The sequence below is a fragment of the Giraffa tippelskirchi genome, chromosome 13 (genome assembly GCF_054371585.1).
Source record: "Giraffa tippelskirchi isolate mGirTip1 chromosome 13, T2T-mGirTip1v1.2.pri, whole genome shotgun sequence".
NCBI lineage: Eukaryota > Metazoa > Chordata > Mammalia > Artiodactyla > Giraffidae > Giraffa > Giraffa tippelskirchi.
Window position 1 is genome coordinate 77,559,908 of NC_137287.1, and position 18,654 is coordinate 77,578,561.

Consider the following 18,654-nt stretch of genomic DNA (forward strand, 5'->3'; position numbering starts at 1 on the left):
AAAATAATTCCAGTACAATCCTGCCACTTCCACAAAAAGTAAGTCAAAACGGATTGGAGACTTAGCCATAAAAACTAAAATTAAAGAACACCATTCCATGTTCGATGCATGAGACAAATGCTCAGGGCTGGGGCAATGGGATGACCCAGAGGGATGGGATGGGGAGGGAGGTGGGAGGCGGGTCCAGGAAGGGGAACACATGTAAACCCATGGCTGATTCATGTCAATGTATGGCAAAAACTACTACAATATTGTAAAGTAATTAGCCCCCAACTAAAATAAATAAATTTATTTAAAAAAAAAAATTTCTAGAAGAAAACACAGGAGAAAATCTTTGTGATCTCAGGTTAGGCAGAGTTTTTTTACATTCAACAGCAAAAGAATATCACATATATAAAATTGATATTGGACTACATCAAAATTAAGAAACATTGTTCAAAGGATGCTGTTAAAAAATAAAGAGATGTCACAGAGCAGGAGAAAATGCTTATAAATCACATATCTGGTAAAGAACTGATATCCACAATAAATTAATAACTCCCTAAGCTCAACAATGGGCTTCCCTGGTGGTTCAGAGGCTAAAGTGTCTGCCTGCAATGCGGGAGACCCGAGTTTGATCCATGGGTTGGGAAGATCCCCTGGAGAAGGAAATGGCAACCCACTCCGGTACTCTTGCCTGGAAAACCCCATGGACTGAGAAGCCTGGTAGGCTACAGTCCATGGCGTCACAAAGAGTTGGACATGACTGAGCCACTTCACTTTTCACTTTAAGCTCAGCAATAAGGAAACAAACAACTGTAGTTTTTAAATGAGCAGACGATTTAAACATGCAATTTATCAAAGAAAGCAAACACATGACAAGATACTCAACATCATTATGCACTATGAAAATGCATGTTCAAACCACAGTAAGATACTCCTGTATGCCTATTAGTATATCTATGCTTAAATAGACTGACTCTGAATTGTTGGTTAAGATGTACATGATCTAGACCTCTGACACACTGCTGGTGGGGATGTACAATGGCACAAATATCCTGAAAAAGTTTGACACCTTCTTAAATTGTTAAACATGCACTTTATAAGACCCAGCCTTTCTACTTCTAGATATATTGTTGTTGTTGTTTAGTCGCAAGTCAGGTCCAACTCTTCTGCAACCCCATGGACTGCAGCCTGCCAGGCTCCTCTGTCCATGGATATCCCAGGTAAGAATACTGGAGTGGGTTGCCATTTCCTTCTCCAGGGGATCTTCCCAACCCAGGGATCAAACCCGTGTCTCCTGCATTCGCAGGCAGATTCTCATCTTTCTATGGCCATAGGCATTTATTTCATCTAGATATATACCCAAGTGAAATAAATGCCTATGTCCATGCAAAGAATTGTGTAGAAATGTTTTTAGCAGCCTTGTCTGTAATGGCCAAAATTAATTAATTAAAATAAATTATTGAACTAAAATAGAACCCAAAACAATCCAAATGTTCATCATCAGGTGAATGGATAAACAAATTGTGGCATATACATACAATGGAATATTACTTAGTAATAAGAAAGGAATGAACTATTGATACATGGAAGTAAGTAAGTGTTAGTTGCTCAGTCGTGTCCAACTCTTTTCGACCCTATGGACTGTAGCCTACCCGGCTCCTCTGTCCATGGAATTCTCTAGGCAAGAATACTGAAGTGTGAGTTGCCATTTCTTTCCCCAGGGGATCTTCCCAACCCAGAGACTGAACCTGGGTCACCTGCATTGCAGGCAGATTCTTTACCGTTTGAGCCACCAGGGAAGCCCCCATTGATACATGGAGGGACCTGGATAAAGCCCGAAATAATCATGCTGGTGAAGAAGCCAAACAACAATTAGTACAGACTATGTGACTTCATGGATACCATACTAGAAGATGTAAACTGACCTGTGGGGACAGAAAGCTGATGGGTGGTTTCCTGGATTAGGAGGAAGGAATGGCAGTGTTTACAAAGGGCCAGGTGGAAAGTTCTGGAGGGGTGGACATGTTGGTCACTTTGTGGGGTGGTTTCATGGGTGCACACATATGTCAACATTTCACACTGTATACTTTAAAAACATATCGTATATTGTTAGGTCATTGTACTTCAGTCTCTAAGTTGTAAGGCTGTAAAGCTGTTAAATCACAGGTCTTGCTGAAGTGACATGGCAGTGGCCCTGAGATTGGAAGAGGCAAGACTGAAACAGGATAACCACTCAGGAAGATGCTGAGAAATCCAATTCTCCTTATGCCTAGAAGCTGCTTTAGAGGCACCAATTTTACCTAAATAACTATTATAAACATAAGAATTCTGGTCTATTAAGGGTTACTAGAAGGGGAAAAAAGTGGAAGCTGTGACAGATTTTATTTTCTTGGGCTCCAAAATCTCTGCAGACAGTGACTACAACCATGAACTTAAAAGACGTTTGCTCCTTGGAAGGAAAGCTATAACAAACCTAGACAGAGTATTAAAAAGCATAGACATCACTTTGCCAACAAAGGTCTATATACTCAAAGCTATGGTTTTTCTAGTAGTCATGTATCGATGTGAGAATTAAACCATGGAGAAGGCTGAGCGCTGAAAACTTGATGCTTTTAAACTGTGGTTCTGGAGAAGACTCTTGAGAGTCCCTTAGACTGCAAGGAGATCAAACCAGTCAATCCTAAAGGAAATTAACCCTGAATATTCATTGGAAGGACTGATGCTGAAGTTCCAGTACTTTGGCCACCTGATGCGTGGAGCCGACCGATTGGAAAAGACCATGATGTTGGGAAATGTAGAAGGCAGGAGGAAAAGGGAACAGCGTAGGATGAGACGGTTAGATAGCATCACCGACTCAATGGACGTGAGTTTGAACAAATTTCAGGAGATAGTGAAGGACAGGGAAGCCTGGCATGCTGCAATCCATGGGGTCGCAAAGAGTCAGACATGATTTAGTGACTGAACAACAGCAACAATAAAGCTAGTACATTTGAGACTTTTTTGTTACTTACAAAAGGACTCCTGGGTCCTCTGCTCTGTCACCCATCAGCTGGGTGCCTTTGTGCAGTGCACAGGCTGCACAACCATCCACAGCAGCCCTGATCCTATAGACCACACGGTGTGATAGAAGCAGCACTGACCACCAAATCTTGGCATTAACCATATGGCCTTTGGTGAATCACCTAAAAATTCCTCATAACTTAGTTTCTTCATCTTGGATTCCAGTCCTGTGGGGCTTGGTTGAGATAAGGACTAAGATGAGGCTTTAAAAACAGACATGGTCCCCATCAATATGTTCTGGCCAGAAAGTGAGGGGAAAAAGGCTGGCCTGGAGTTCAGGAATTAACATTCCTCTAATAATAAGAACATCCCTGGACTCTTTATTAAGACATACATTATGTGACTAAACAGGGCTGTCTTGGATCAAACTGGGAGAGACATGTGTTCCCACTTCTACCCCTACTGCTCCCTTCTGGGGCCTTTTTCCTTACAAGCATCACATGCAGTTCCATCATACCCTGGCTGCCCAGGGCCCACTGGGAATTCCCTCCCAGAGAAGTTTGCTTCTCTGAATTCCCAACTCAGTCCATTCCTTGCCTACGTCCTTCATCCCTTAGCATAGAGATCACAGCAGGGAGGAATGAGGATTACTAATGAGGAATGGACTCTCACTCAGGTTTGTATATATGTCCAGAGTTAGCTCTCTTAACCTTTCAAGAGACGCTTATTTTAAATGAGATGCTTGTTTACTCCAAGGAGTGGCTTTCTAATGGAATTTGGTATCAGCTAGCTAGATCTTTGGGCATGGGATTGAGAGGGTGTCTCTAGAAACAAATCTCCACAGTTAGTGCCCAAATCTCCAAAATGGTCCCCCAAATGTTGTCATTTACCTGGAATTTTGGGCAGAAGTTTCTTTCTATATAATTATGTGTATATCTGTTTCTATATAACTGCTACAAACTCTGCACAGGAAATAATGGAGTCAAACATGCACATTTTTTTATGTTGGATGCACTGGGTCTTTCATTGCTATGGGTGGGGTTTTTCTAGATGCAGCAAGCAAGGGCTACTCTTTGTTGTGGTGGGCAGGCTTCTCGTTGTGGTGGCTTGTTGCAGAGCACACGCTCTAGGCATGCAAGTTCAGTTGTTGTGGCTCATGGGCTTAGTTGCCTCTCGCCATGTGGAATCCTCCCAGACCAGGGATTGAACCCATATCCCCTGCATTAGCAGGTGGTTTTTTAACCTCTGGACCACCCGGGAATTCCAGACTTCTTTTTTAAACACACAAATAAATCATCAGGTTCAGATGGTTTGTGTTGTCTTTTTAAAAAATATTGATTTAATTTATTTATGCACTGGGTCTTTTTTGCTACACTCAGGCATTCTCTAGTTTTGGAGAGTGGAGGCTACTCTAGTTGGGGTGTACAGTCTTCGCATTGCGGTGGCTTCTCTTATGGTGGAGCACGGGCTCTAGATGTGAGGGCTTCAGTAGTTGCTGCATGCGGGCACAGTAGTTGTGGCACATGGAATCAGTTGCCCTGAGGCATGTGGGATCTTCCTGGACCAGGGACTGAACTGGTGTCCCTTGCAGTGCAAAGTGGATTCTTAGCCAGTGGACCACCAGGGAAGCCTATCTGGACTTTTTTTAGTATACGAAACTGATACACTGATTGAAAGCTGCTGCCACACCTGGTACATTGTTTCAGATGCTGCTAGTGCCTGAAGTTCAAGCTGGTAGGTAGTTCCAGTAATTTAGCTCAATATACTTGTCAATGACCTAGAGGATGAAGTGAATGATAGTGTGAAAGAATTTGCTGATGACACAAAAGTGTTTAGCTTGGTAAGAGCCAAGGAGGATCTTAAGATGGTTCTAATAAACTGGATGACTGAACAAATGCAAAGACTGATAACATTTTACAGAGAAGGTCAAAAGGTAATAGATATTGAAACAAATAATTTAAGCTCCACATAATTTAAGCTGTACACACTGATGGACTTAGAATTTATGCTAGTTTCAAAGGAAAAAAGACTTGCTGTAGGAATCAAATTAATAAAAACAATTTCCATAAAGCTATCTAATCTGCAATGGTCCAGAAAAGGCCAAAAGAGTCTAGAAGTATACCCAGAAAATGCAGGAAATACAAGAAACAGGCAGTGGACAGGACAGGGTGCTGGCCTAACAAGTTCTCTTCGGCTAATTTGGTCCTGATGTTTTCCTCCAGTTGTCCCCAGCCCTAGAAAATGAATCAAGATCTGTCTAAACCAACCAAAGTATGATTCCTTGGACCAGCAACAGTGGGATGACCTGGCAACTTATTAGAAATACAAATTTATTAGGCTCCATTCTGAATATACTAAATCAGAAACTTTGGTGCAGGAACACAGAAATTTGTATTTTAATAAGGCCCCCAGGAGAAGATTCCAGTTCATGCTGAAGTTTGAGCACCATTGGTCTAAACCAATTATGATAATCCTGTTCCACTTTGCCAATGATTATATTAAGGATAAGAGTGAATTCCCTTTAGGCCAATGAGATACAAGTAAATGTCTGTTGGGGGATTCTAAGCAATATATTTCCTGAAAAAAGGAAAGACCTTTCAGCCTTTGGCCTTAGTTCTGTGAGGATGTGATGTCTGGAGCTGCAGCATCCATCTTGTGGCTATGAGGAGGCACAGTTGAAGACCACAGAGCAAAATATATTGTTTATGCCATTGAACTGGCCAACCTTCCCACGACTCTACATCCAAGATGTCTTGCTATGTGAGAAAGTAAACCTCACTTTTGGTCAGAAGTGCTATTGCTTGCATCTGAAACCATCCCTCAAAAGCACATCCCTTTCTTCTTCACTGTGGTACAGAGGAAGAAAACCTGGCTGAGTAAATTCTCACAAATAGTGAGAAACAAAGCAAAACACAGATCTCAGACCTCTCACCTGAACATGTGATAGCTATATTCCCTAATCTTTAGTTAATATGTTATATATTTGTTTTTATTCAGCTCAAGATAAAAAAATATTTTTGGCCCCTTGGCATGCAGAGATCTTAGTCCCCTAAACAGAGAGTGAAATTGTGCCCCTGCAGTGGAAGCACAGAGTCTTAACCAATGAACCACCATGTGTATTCCCTTATCTTAAAGCAAGTGTATTATTGAGCCTCTCTGTTCTTATATATTGTATTAATGTAACAAATACTTACTTTCTTCACAATTTTTGTAAAGTATCTTTAGTAATGAGCTATGTGCAAACATAAAAAACCCCTCCTGCAGACAGCACACCATCCATCCAGTTCAGGGCTGTATGATCAAAAACTACATTGGGAAAAAAGTTTGAAGGTGTGATCATATTGATCTCAACTTTGAAAAGTTAAAGCCACACACAATGCACTTTCATTTCCCCAAATCCCATTATGAGTGACCATTTATGAATCGACTCAACTATCCACATTGTTATTCATATTATGAATTAAGAGATCATGCAGTAGAGATAAACCTCAACCTTAGAATCCCTTTCACGAGAAATAAAATGCCAAGACAGATGCATGGATGGAAACCTACACAGAGAGGCGGCAAAAGGTATTTTTTGTGGATTGTGTCTTCATATCCTGGCAACACACATTGCGTGGGCCTGTCAACAAAGCCACAAGAAAGAGGGCAGAGAGTGGAAGAATCAGCCTGATGAATGCAGCTTTTTCTGTGCACCATCCAGCTTAACTTTCGACAAACTTTTTACAATGAAGCCCCTCCAATAACTAACTGCAAACACAGATGGGGTTGTCAGCATGCCCTATAGGTCAGGAAGCTTGGGCTTTGCAGGACTGACAGCAGGAATTGGTCCAAAATCAACTGTTCTCCGCTGAGAATTCCCTGTCAGCTGTTGAAGAAGGCTGGCTCTGCTGAATTCAGCCCTCAAAGAGTGCAGAGAGGAGGGAAGACCTCTCGGAGACAAAAAGCAGACTCCGCAGGATTTTAGGGCTTAAGACCAATACCTTCCCTTGCACTCAGAGGCATGAAAGAAGCCAGCGCATCTGGAGCCCAGATGTTCCAAGCGAGTCTCCCTCTGAGAAGAGGCTGTCCCAGTCTACCCTGGAGCTCAGAGCAGGTCGCTGAAGAAGGTGGCCTTGCCCCAGTGTGAAAAGTGGAAGAGCACTCCTGGTTGCAGTCTTTATCCAGGCTGGAGCCTTGAGTTCAAGGTTTCTGTGCCTCTATTTCCTCTCCTTGGAAGGCAAGGCTATTCTGGTCTCCTGGTGGAGTGAGGATAAAGCAGAACAAAGGATGGGAAGAGCAATGATTGGCTGGTTTATATATATATAAATCCCCCTGGGGGAAACCCTGTTAAGGACTCAGACAAACCCATTTCCCAGACTCCTTTGCAGTTAGGTGGGGGTCATGTGACTCAGTCCTGGCCAATGGGTTGGAGGCAGAAGAGACATGCATCACTTCCATGCTAAGCCCAGAACACCCACCTCAGCCATCTCCACCATCCTGCTGCCCTGTCTCCTGGTCACATGCAGAGGATCCAATAGATGACCCCAAAGCCAGAGAGAATGGGGGAACCCCAGTGGGTGGAGCTCAGATCCCTGTTCAACTTCATAGAAGCCTGCCTTCCTAACTGTCTCAGATTGTGATGGAATGAAAAGCAAAACTCTGATTGTGCTCAACCAGCTCAGATTTGTTGCTGCACCAAGCATTATTTATCTGATGTAATGCAGGTTCTGAACGAGTCCTAGAGAAAGCAACTGAGAGGGTGACGGAACCCGGGATGGGGGAGGGGAGGCAGAGGTGGCAAATACATTTAGAGGGATGCTTGTGATGTCTAGGTGGCATGTGGTCTCCCGCTCACCTAATGATCCTCCCTTATCAAGGCTTTTATGCTCTGGATGAACCTCTGCGAGGCTGCCCAGTTGCCCCTCGCCTCCAGCCGGCTGTCAGGGTCTATACAGATAGCCAAGGAGTTACATTAAACAGACTTCAGGGAGTTCAGGGTCTGAAAGAAATTAGCCTAGGCAAATCTCCACCAAGTAAGTTTGTCCTTTTTTGAAGACAACATTGGCAAACAAATACAAGCCACACTGTTGCTCAAAACCTGTGTCTTCACTTCCATTGAATTCATTCACAGTTGATTGTTGACAAGTGGAGGGAGGGTTGGAGAATGTACATCAGGTTAATATCGATTTTATTTAGCTTAGTAGTTAACCTGCAAGATTTTTTTGTATATGAGCTCTACAGAGTTCTTATTCCAGAGATTGTAATCATTTTAGATAAATACTTTCATGCAAAAGCTTCTGCCAGATATTTTTTAATGCATAAATAACCTGATCCGAACAAACTCATTTCTGATGATCAGATATTACCTCACTTTTGGGGGATATTTTTATTGTGACAAAATATACATAGCACAAATTTACCATTTTAATAATTTTTAAGAGTACAATTCCATGGCATTTATTATATTCACAGCATTGTAAGCCATTATCACTATATATTTCCAAAACTTTTTCATCATCCCAAACAGAACCTCTCAAAACAATTAAATAATAATTTCCTCTTCCCTCTTCTTTCAACCCTTCATAAGCTCTAATCTATTTGCTGTCTCTAAGAATTTTCCTGTTCTAAATATTTCATGTAAGTGGAATTACAAAATATGTGTCCTCTTGTGTCTTATTTTACATAGCATAATATTTTCAAGGTCTATCCATGTTGTATCATGCACCAAAGCATTCTTTTTTATGGCTGCATAATATGCCATCATAGGCATACATATTGTTTATTCATTCATTTGCTGATGGTCATTAGGTTGCTTCTGCCTTTTGGCTACATTTGTGAGTAACGCTTCTATGAACATGGCTGTATAAGTATCTTTTCCAGTTTCTACTTTTCAATTATTTTGGGGTATATACTGAAGAGTGGAATTGCTAGGTCATACAGTAATTCTACACTTTGCTTTTTGAGAATCTACCAAACTGTTTCCCATGGTGAATCTGCAAAATTAAAAAACCCAGATTAAAGAAAAAATGTAGACTAAGGCTGTCATTATCCATGGGAATGACTGAGTGATGAGAGTGCCAGCTGGCCCTGGAGCCCTCATTAGCACGGAGCACGTATCTCTCGGGTCAGCTCTCTGTGCACAGTCACATTAAAGCCTTCATACCTGAGTGACGCCTAGATACAGAGGTAAATTGCCAAGAAGCTGATAAAGCTGAGAGCCCCTCACTTGCAGTGGCACCTTCCACAGCGCTGGGAAGGGCCCCTACAATGTGGTCATTTTTAAAAATTTTGCTAACAGTAAGATATTTGAACTCGAGTCAGTTAAGACCAGTGACTCCTTTCACTCCAGCTTCCCCTTGTATTGGGTGGTGGTGGGATGCCCGTGGGCATTTGGAGGACGTTGGTGATTTACTCTGGAAGCCACTGAAAGAAAAGAGTCCCAGTTTTTCAGTAAAGTAAGTCTCCAAGTAACTACTGAATGACACTGCAGGAAGCCAGGCTGAGAGCTGAATGTGGTTGATACCTGGCTCCTGCCCTCTAGAAGCTTCAAACCTTGCCTGGGGAGGGAGGGGAAGCAACACCAAACACACATTAATATTTACAATAAAAGTCAGAACATGCAAAATGCCATCACAGGGCATGACGGGCCCAAAGGAGGGAAGGATAACATGGAAACAGGAGTCAGGAAAGCATTTGTGAGTAGGGTCCACTTGGAATGGGTCTGGAGGGAAACTTTTCCCCCAGCAGAGAGTGGACTAGTGGGAATCAAGGTGGGAAACGCAGGAGAGCCCAGGCTCTAAAGACATGAAACTGGAAAGGAAATTTGAGACCACATTTTAGAGCAGGGGTCAGCCAATATTTTCTATAAAGAGACAAATGATATTTTAGGTTTTCTAAGCCATGTAGTGTCTGTCACAATGACTCAGCTCTGCCATCATAGCATCAACACAGCTATAAACAGTATGTAAATGAATGGGAGTGACTATGTGCCAATAAAACTTTATTTACACAAATAGGCAGCAGGCCAGAGCACCCAACTGAGGAAACTCGAGACCATGAGAAGCCACTGGAAGTCTGTGAGCAGGAGAATGACATTGTAACATGACCAAAGGTATGTATTTGGGAAAGAAATCTGGCTATAGAATAATACTTGAATTGGAGGATGTGGAATTGAGCATGGCAATAACTGTTGAGGCTGTTAGAGTGTTTGGGGGCAGAGACTGGAAATTTTAGGTCATTGGGAGCAGAAAGAGAAGGCTGACTTGATGGGGCATGGGGCCTTTTGGGGGGAGAGAGAAATAGAGAGAGAGCTGGGTTAAAAGGGGCCTGGGTGCCTGGGATTTAGAGGCTGCAGGGAAAGTTTGTGAGTGTTGGGATGAAGGGATTGGGATTTGGATGTGTTCTTGGTTGGCTGCCATGATGGCTCAGTGGTAAAGAATCCGCCTGCAATGCAAGAGACACAAGTTCAATCCCTGGGTGAGGAAGATCCCCTGGAGGAGGAAATGGCAACCCACTCCAGTACTCTTGCCTGGAAAACCCCATGGACAGAGGAGCCTGGGGGCCTACGGTCCATGGGGTCACAAAGAATCAGAGCGACTGAGCACGCCCGCCTGCACATGCCCCGGGATGGTCTCTGCTCTCTGGGTGGAGTGGTGGGCAGCTTGTGTCAGGTGGCTGAGGCTCCTTTGTGCCACCCAAGGCCGCATGGAGCACGGTTGCTGTGGGCTCCATCCAGCTTAACCCCCAGGGCTCCCAGCAGACAACACCTGACTCTCTGTGAGTCTGGCCAAGCCTGGGTTCTGGGCAAGCGCCGCCTGGGATCCCTGAGCCCTAAGACGTCTCGGAGGACAGCCAAGGACAGCCAAGGACAGCCAGGGCAACCCCATCAGAGGCAGGTGGAGGCCGTGCCAAGTGACCCTGGCAGCTGCGTGGGTGGGCCAGATTGCTTTCTAATTACATTGTGCTTCAGACAAGACAAAATCATATCTCTTGAAAAGCATGTATGTGGAGTCGGGGTGTGTCCAGAGAAGATCAGGCCTCCTGGAAATCGGAGCAGCCAGTCGGGTTATAGAATTCATTTGCATCCCGGGGACTCCATGTGCGACCCAGTGGCCCGTCGGGGATGCATTCTGGAGGAGCGAATGCATTTAAATGGAGCAGGTGATTCTGAAAGAAAATGTGCCGTTTCACCGCGAATATCTCATCATTTCTCCCTGGAACTTAATATAATACCCTCCTGGAAAAATCATCTAAAGATTGGGTTTTTGCCTGTGTCCTATAGCAAACCCTCTCCCTGCTGCTCTGCGTGCTGAGACAATTTAGTTGAAAAGGAGCCACCTTAGAATTTGCCACATTTCTGTTTGACAAAGAGGCAGTTTACTCACTGGTTACATGCTTTCTTGCTGAGACGTGAACATTAGGTTGGCAGATATTGAAAATGCTATTTTGATACTTAACGCACTTTCTTGGGAATTTATTTTAGAAGCAGAGTAATAAGAGAAATGTTCCTGACTTAGAAATATAAATATGATGCTACCACTTGGGGTTATTTATTTCCAAGGCAATCAATGAGGAAGTGTTAGGAAATATATTCAGAGTGATTTCAAACCTGATTCCAGTCAAGTGAGTAATCTTTCCATTTTCTTTCCATATGTTACATGATTTAAAAAAAAAAAGGATGAAATGGTAAAGAATTAAAAAGCACTCTGGAACTAAGACCATAAATATAAGACTGTCCATTTTTTTAAGGAATGAAATGGCTTTAATTATGCTGAAACAAATGTTTATAGTGAAGCTAAATACTGTTACAGCAAAATGATTTTATACATATATATGCATTCTTTTTATATTCTTTTCCATTATGGTTTATCACAGGATATTGAATATAATTTCCTGTGATATACGGAAGGACCTTGTTGTTTATCCATCCTATATATATTAGCTTACATCTGCTAACCCCCATCTCCCACTCTATTCCTCCTCCACCCCCACCCCCCTTGGCAACCACAAGTCTGTTCTCTATGTCTGTGATTATGTTTTCTGTTTTATAGATAAGTTCATCTGTGTCATATTTAGATCCCAGATATAAGTGACATCACATAGTATTTGTCTTTCTGGTTGATGTCCCTTAGTATGATCATCTCTAGGTCCATCCATGTTGCTGCAAATGGCATTATTTTATTCATTCTATTCCATTTATACACTTAACACAATTCCATCGTATATATACCACATCTTCTTTATCCATTCATCTACTGATGGACATTTAGGTTGCATCTGTGTAAATAAATTATAAATAAAATACTTACTAAAATAGGCTATTGTAAATAGAACTGACACAATATTTTGAATACAGCTGGTGGCTCCAGGACTTTGGGAAACTCTTGCAGTTTTTTTCCAAGCTGAAGGGTCAACCAACTGGGATCCGTCTCTTCAGCCTGGTCACAGGCCTAGATCAAGTCCATCCCCAGTCATTTCAATACTTGAGTTTCCATTGTATTTACACACCATGGGCTCTGCCTGTATTTGTTGGCAAAAGGGTTCAGAAGTGATTATGAGAAGGGGTTACACATGGGTCCTTTATATTTCCTTCACACTAGGGCCATCAAGGAGAACAGATTTGTGGAGGTGCTCGCCTGATTAAATCAGGCACAGAGAGTGAGAAATCACAGGGCAGAGAAACCCTCTTTCTGATAAGATCCTTTTCCTGGACTGTGTTAAAGGTTATTTTGGCTGAGGCAGGGGGGAACTTGGTGGAATGGGTTGGGTGGGTGGATCAAGAGCAGATGCTACCTAGAGACCCAAGTTGGCCATGGGCCTGTGGATAGCTGCCCTTGAAGGTATCCATCAGGAGCAAAGGTTTGGAAACCAATGGCCATGTCCTTGTGTCTATAACCAGGTGTGTGGGACTGGATCTCCTGATCGAGTCAGCTCCTTTGGGCTCTGCTGGGGGTGGGATGGCTAGCAAAGTTCAGGGTGAACTGGACACAAACCCAGTTTTGTGTGCTATTGACCTTGGTGTGGAGACAGGCACCTTCCCATCCATGGAGTGTCCTTGCCTGCAAGCCTGCTCTGCTGATGATAGACTCATCCATTGATAGGCCAGGCAAGGGGTAGCCTAGCTGATGCTGTCCTCATTTCCCTCCCTGTCCCTTTGGTGCCCTCCTAGATGGCGGTGGTAGTGGTTTAGTCGCTAAGTCATGTCTGACTCTTGCAACCCCATGGACAGTAGCCTGCCAGGTTCCTCTGTCCATGGGATTTCCTCTTCTTTTTCCTGGGACCCAAGGACCCTCCTGCTCTCAACCACTCCTTGCCCCTCCCCACCACCAATTGCCTACAAAGCTTAACCTCAGGCAAGAATCTGCACATCATTGAAATCTTCGTGGGATGTTTTCCATCTTCTCCTCTTGGCAGAGTCCTTGGTTCAGATGGTATAATTAAAGATTTTGTTTTCCATTTGAGGGTTTCAGGCAGCAAACTGGCAGAGCAGGACATATAAGGAACATGTCTGCATGCAGATGGCAGCTCAGCTTTGGCCCCACTGTATCCACACCCTGGGCACACACACTTAGCAATATTTGGAGACGTGAGACCACAAGATAGGAATACACTTAGAAAAGACATTTGGATGTGACAAGCCAGTTCATCTGTGCAGATTTGGGTGAATTACATGGCTTGAACCACAATGCATGATGTTCAGTAACTGAAGACATGGAGATAATTCCGAAGTCACTCTCAGCAGAGACGAGGTAGCTGTCGCACTGTGGATCACAGACACCTCCAAATGCACTCCGCCTCATTCCCCTCCAGTTCTGCTTCAACCTACTTTCCCAGCCCCAGTCGACACCACTCTTGCGGCTGTAGCCTGAGAAAGGAAGTGACCCTCTGAGATGAGAGGGTTTCCCTGGTGACATCCATCCAGCTGGCCACAGTGAGGGCTTGTCTGGGGCCCACACAGGCCATTGGAATGTGCCAAGATCAGCAATGATAAGGTCTTTGCACAGAATTCCTTCATCATGAGGGGCAAGCAGGCTGGACCGGGACAGATCTGAACCCAGCCCTCGCTTCTAACATCTTCAGCCAATGGAACTGAACTATATTCAGAGAATAGTCTGACTGAAGAGACAGAAGGAGAGAGAAAAAGAACAGACAAACCAAGGTCATGGCTGAAAAACTTCAGATACTTTTGCAAATCAGACCGAAGCAGCTATATCAGCTAAAAGGTCAAAGTATCTTATAGATAAAGTCCCAGTGGCTTTGGTGCTGGAAAGTGGCTCCTGCCAGAAAGCTCCACTCAGATCTACAGAGTGATGGCTTTTATCTATTTAGCCCTACACGCTTCCAAACTTTATCGTCATTGTCTTCTAATTGTTCTTGATGCCAAGCTCAGGGGCCTAATGAAATCAGCAAATGCAACTTTGAATGGAAAGAAGAAAATCAACTTATGTTAAAGCAACTCTGAATGGTAAGAAGAAAACCAACTTGTGTTTGGCATTTGATGAAATACCTGTCCTAGAGAAAATTCTTGAGAGCCCCTTGGACTGCAAGGAGATCAAACCAGTCAATCCTAAAGGAAATTAACCCTGAATATTCATTGGAAGGACAGATACTGAAGCTGAAGCCCCACTACTTCGGCCACATGATGCAAAGAGCCGATTCATTGGAAAAGACCCTGATGCTGGGAAAGATTGAAGGCAGGAGGAGATAGGGAAGACAGAGGATGGGATGGTTGGATGGCATCACAGACTCAATGGACATGAATATGAGCAATCTCTGGCAGATAATGAAAAACAGGGAAGCCTGGCGTGCTGCAGTCTATGGGGTCACAAAAAGCTGGACACAACTTGGCAACTGAACAACAGCAACTGGATATGGAGCTCCAGACCTGGTATTGCTGGATTTTTCCCACAATAGATGGTTCTGTAGCTGGGAGGGAGAAATTCCCATCTGATACCCATGGGGGCTCCCTGGGTTCCTCCAAAACAGAGAGAGAAGGTCTGAATATAGTGACCTTGGAGAAGTGACTCTCCACCTCCATCTCAAACTGTTCTCTACTTGATTAGCTTCAAGAAACACATGCTTACCAAAGATTAGGCCAGGCATCAGAGCTATAGCTAGACAGAATCCGTACACTGTCCAGAGCAGAGGTCCCCTACTTTTTTGGCACCAGGGACCAGTTTCGTGGAAGTCAATTTTTCCACAGACCAGAAGAGGAGTGGTGGTTTCAGGATGCTTCAGGCACATTACATTTATTGTGCACTATATCTCTATGATTATTATATTGTGATATATAATGAAATAATTATACAACCCACCATAATGCAGAGTCGGGAGGAGCCCTGAGCTTGTTTTCCTGGAACTAGATGGTCCCATCGCGGGGTGATGGGAGACAGTGACAGTAGAGTTCGCACTCCTATGAGAATCTAATGTCACCACCGATCTGACAAGAGTCGGAGCTCAGGAGGTAATGCGAGTGTTGGGAAGCAGCTGTAAATACAGATGACGCTTCAGTCACTTGCCCACCACTTGCTTCCTGCTGTGTAGCCTGGTTCCTAACAGGCCATGGGTCAGTACCAGTCTGTGACCTGGGAGTTGGGGACCCCCAGTCTAGAGAGTACATACTGTATTATGGTAAATGCTTCATTATAGTGTGATAAATGTTCTTGTGGATGGATGCACAGAACAGGGGTACCCAGGGGCACACAGCAGAGAGAACTAATGTTTGTCAAGGGTTGAAGATACCAGGGGCTTATAAAGGCAAGTTCCCTCGAAAAGTGGGACAGTCATCTTGAAAACTATGAACGGATCCATTTTTGAGAGGCATTGCAGGATCAGTATTAGGAACATGGGTTTTGAAATCTGGATGAGGCTGACTCTGTCACTTGTTGACTGATGGATTTCAAAGCAGCTAAAGTCCTTCTACTCCCCTTTACAATGTGACTTTGCAGCTCCTCCAGTCGAGAGGTAAAAGAGTCTGTTTCTTTACTCCTTGCATCTGATTTTGCCATGTCATTTTCTTTGTGACACAAGCAGAAACTTGAGCATTGGGGCTGTCCTCTCTTTGGGTTCCTGGGACCACAGGCATGTCCCAGCAGCCTGTTGTTGGATCAGAGACTATGAGATGCGGCAGAGCACTCGGATTTTTTTTGTGAGCCCTGCAAGACTCACGGTAGAACCTCCAAGCTCAGTCCACCCAGTTGCTTGCCCACAGACTTCTGAGCTGAATAAATGATTGCTGCTGGTTATAGAATAAAAAGGAATTGGTACAACAACAACAAAAGAGACATATGCTTGTCCTACCTTTGGAAGAAGAACTATTTGATGGGGCTGGAGAAGTGGGCAGATGTCTGCTCACTTAGGGTGATGGGCTGTGCTTTTTGCTATTATTACCGAGGGCAGGGTAATGGCTCCTCTGGCTGGGGGACCACCCTGGCTGCCCGGAGATGCTTGCCAATACTCCTCGACCATTTCCATTGTCACATGGACCCTCCACCAACTTGTGCTACAAGCTGATCGTCCTGACTTTATATTCTCAGTCTCCCTACTAGTGCCCTGGACCACTTGTATATCGGACACACTCTGTGTGTTCATTAAACAAAACAACGACAACAAAAATACAGCTTGCCTCTCTTAAAACTCTGCTGTACCAAACAGGGAAGAGTTGAAGCTTAGTCTTTAGCTTTCACAGCAGATGTTTTTGCATTAATTCCCCACCCCCCACCCCCACCCCCGGGAGGAGAGGAAATGCAAATTGTTCACTTGAGCAATTTCTATCCCTTTTGGATGGCCCCATCCTCTCTTGCTGTGAAATGTGCATCGCTCCTCAACCAAATTGTATGGGATCATCTTTCTGAAGGGAGAAAACCTAGTTTGCATGCTTCAAATTGGAGGACTGCATTAAAGTGTGTGGAAATCAGAGATCCACACCACCCTGGTCCCAGCCGACTCGGGCCCTCAGGGAGGATGCTGCCTGATGCTTAGCGGTTCTGACATCCCAAAGAGGTGGCAGGAGATCTAATGACATGTCTAAAGAATGTATAGCTCATTATGCAGTGTTTTGAAATTGTCAGTGGAGCATCTTTCTTAGGCAGGTGTATTAGGGATGAAACTTTCAAAGCCTTCCTCTCCACACAGGCTGTGTTCGGGCCAACTCCCTGGTATCAAGAAAGTGGAAGGAATGTGAATTAAGTTTTCCTTTTTTCATCACAAAACCACCTTCTGCAGTCCATCGGCTGGCACTCGCTTCCTCAGCCAGTTCAGTTTCCCTGGAACTCTGAAGCCAGCAGAAAACTCCGGAAACTGAAACCAAGAAACCTCCAGAGTTCCCAGAGGAAACTGGACCACCCGAACCTTTCTAAAAACGGGTGATCTCTGACCAAATTACAAGTCAGGATGAGGGTCTCTGGGGCATGCGCTTTTCTGAGGTTTCAGAGTATTTTTACTGGACTGAGAATGTTTGGACTCAGGTTTTTGGTTTTCTGGATCAGAAAAAATATCTGGTGCCATTTTCCCCTCTGCTGAACAGAGCAAAGGGACCATGACTGTCCCAAGGGCTCCAGGGCAGGCAGAACTCTGCTCCCCATCCAGTACCAGCCGCTCTTGACGCTCCATCCTGGGATGCTCACTCTGCAGCTACTCCCTGGACAGCCACGTCGCTGTCATTTACTGCTGGGCTGGCCTTCCAGAAGCCCAATCCCATGGACTTTTGATGACAGGGATTTTCAGTGTTTAGCTAGTAAAGTTGCACTGTTTTTCTCCAGTGGATAAAAAAGTCCTGACTTCCTTTGTCTCTAATTAAAGACAGATGGGGAGAGGATGACTCGCTGCTTCATTTTTTCCCTCCATGTGAGCGTGTGGCTGAGGGCAATCCACTTTGCCTGTCACTAATTTGTTGGGCAGTTTTAAACAGGTCACCAATCTCTCTGCAACTTGAGAGACACACACACACACACACTTCTCTGTTGGGTGTCCTGGGCTCCTTCCCCATCGGGTGGTATTTAGCACCAGTAAAAGTGCTCTGGAAGCAAAGCCCTGGGTTATCAAAATGCCCATCCATCATTATAAGCAAATTTATTCCCTAACACTTGAGGTCATTAGAACTAACTGGAGTAAGTGCAAAAAAAAAAAAAAAAAAAAACCCTCTTTGAAATAAAAGGGAGAAGGATGAAGTAAAAGTCTGGTCCACACAGTGAGTTAACGACACCCTGGGACTGCAGGTTTTTTCCTACTTGAGAAGCTTTAACTCTGCAGGTGCAGAAGCACGAGGAGAGCAAAGACCTTCCCAGACCACCAAAAGGCAAACTATCTGCTGCCACTTTGTGCCTTTCCCCCCCGAAATAGGCATCAGCACAAGTCGTCGTTCTTGTGCAGCAAGTGTGGCTCGTGCCTGAGCGATCCTTCCAAATGAATCAGTGTTTAATTAACATCTCCAGGCAAGAATACTGGAGTGGGTTCCCATGCCCTTCTCCAGGGGATGTTCGTGACCTGGGAATCGAACCCGCGTCTCTTATGTCTCCTGCATAGGCAGATGGGTTCTTGACCACTAGCTCCCCCTATATCTCCATAAACCTGGGTGGGGAGGGTGGGGGGAATTAAGTGCATTGGTCCTTCCCTGGCAGTCCAGTGTTTAAAATTTTACCTTCCATTGCAGGGGATGGGGATTTGATCCCTAGTCAGGGAGCTAAGATC

At 44.2% G+C, this 18,654-nt stretch overlaps 1 long non-coding RNA gene across 1 annotated transcript in view; it reads left to right on the forward strand.

The window, feature by feature from the left end:
• Nucleotides 1-1,107: 1,107 nt before the first annotated feature.
• LOC145531423 (uncharacterized) overlaps nt 1,108-18,654 on the forward strand; it is a 28,952-nt gene continuing 11,405 nt past the window's right edge. Inside the window, exons 1-2 of the long non-coding RNA XR_014072435.1 lie at nt 1,108-1,205; nt 9,984-10,078. This is a non-coding gene — a long non-coding RNA (uncharacterized LOC145531423). The remainder of the gene's footprint in view (nt 1,206-9,983; nt 10,079-18,654) is intronic.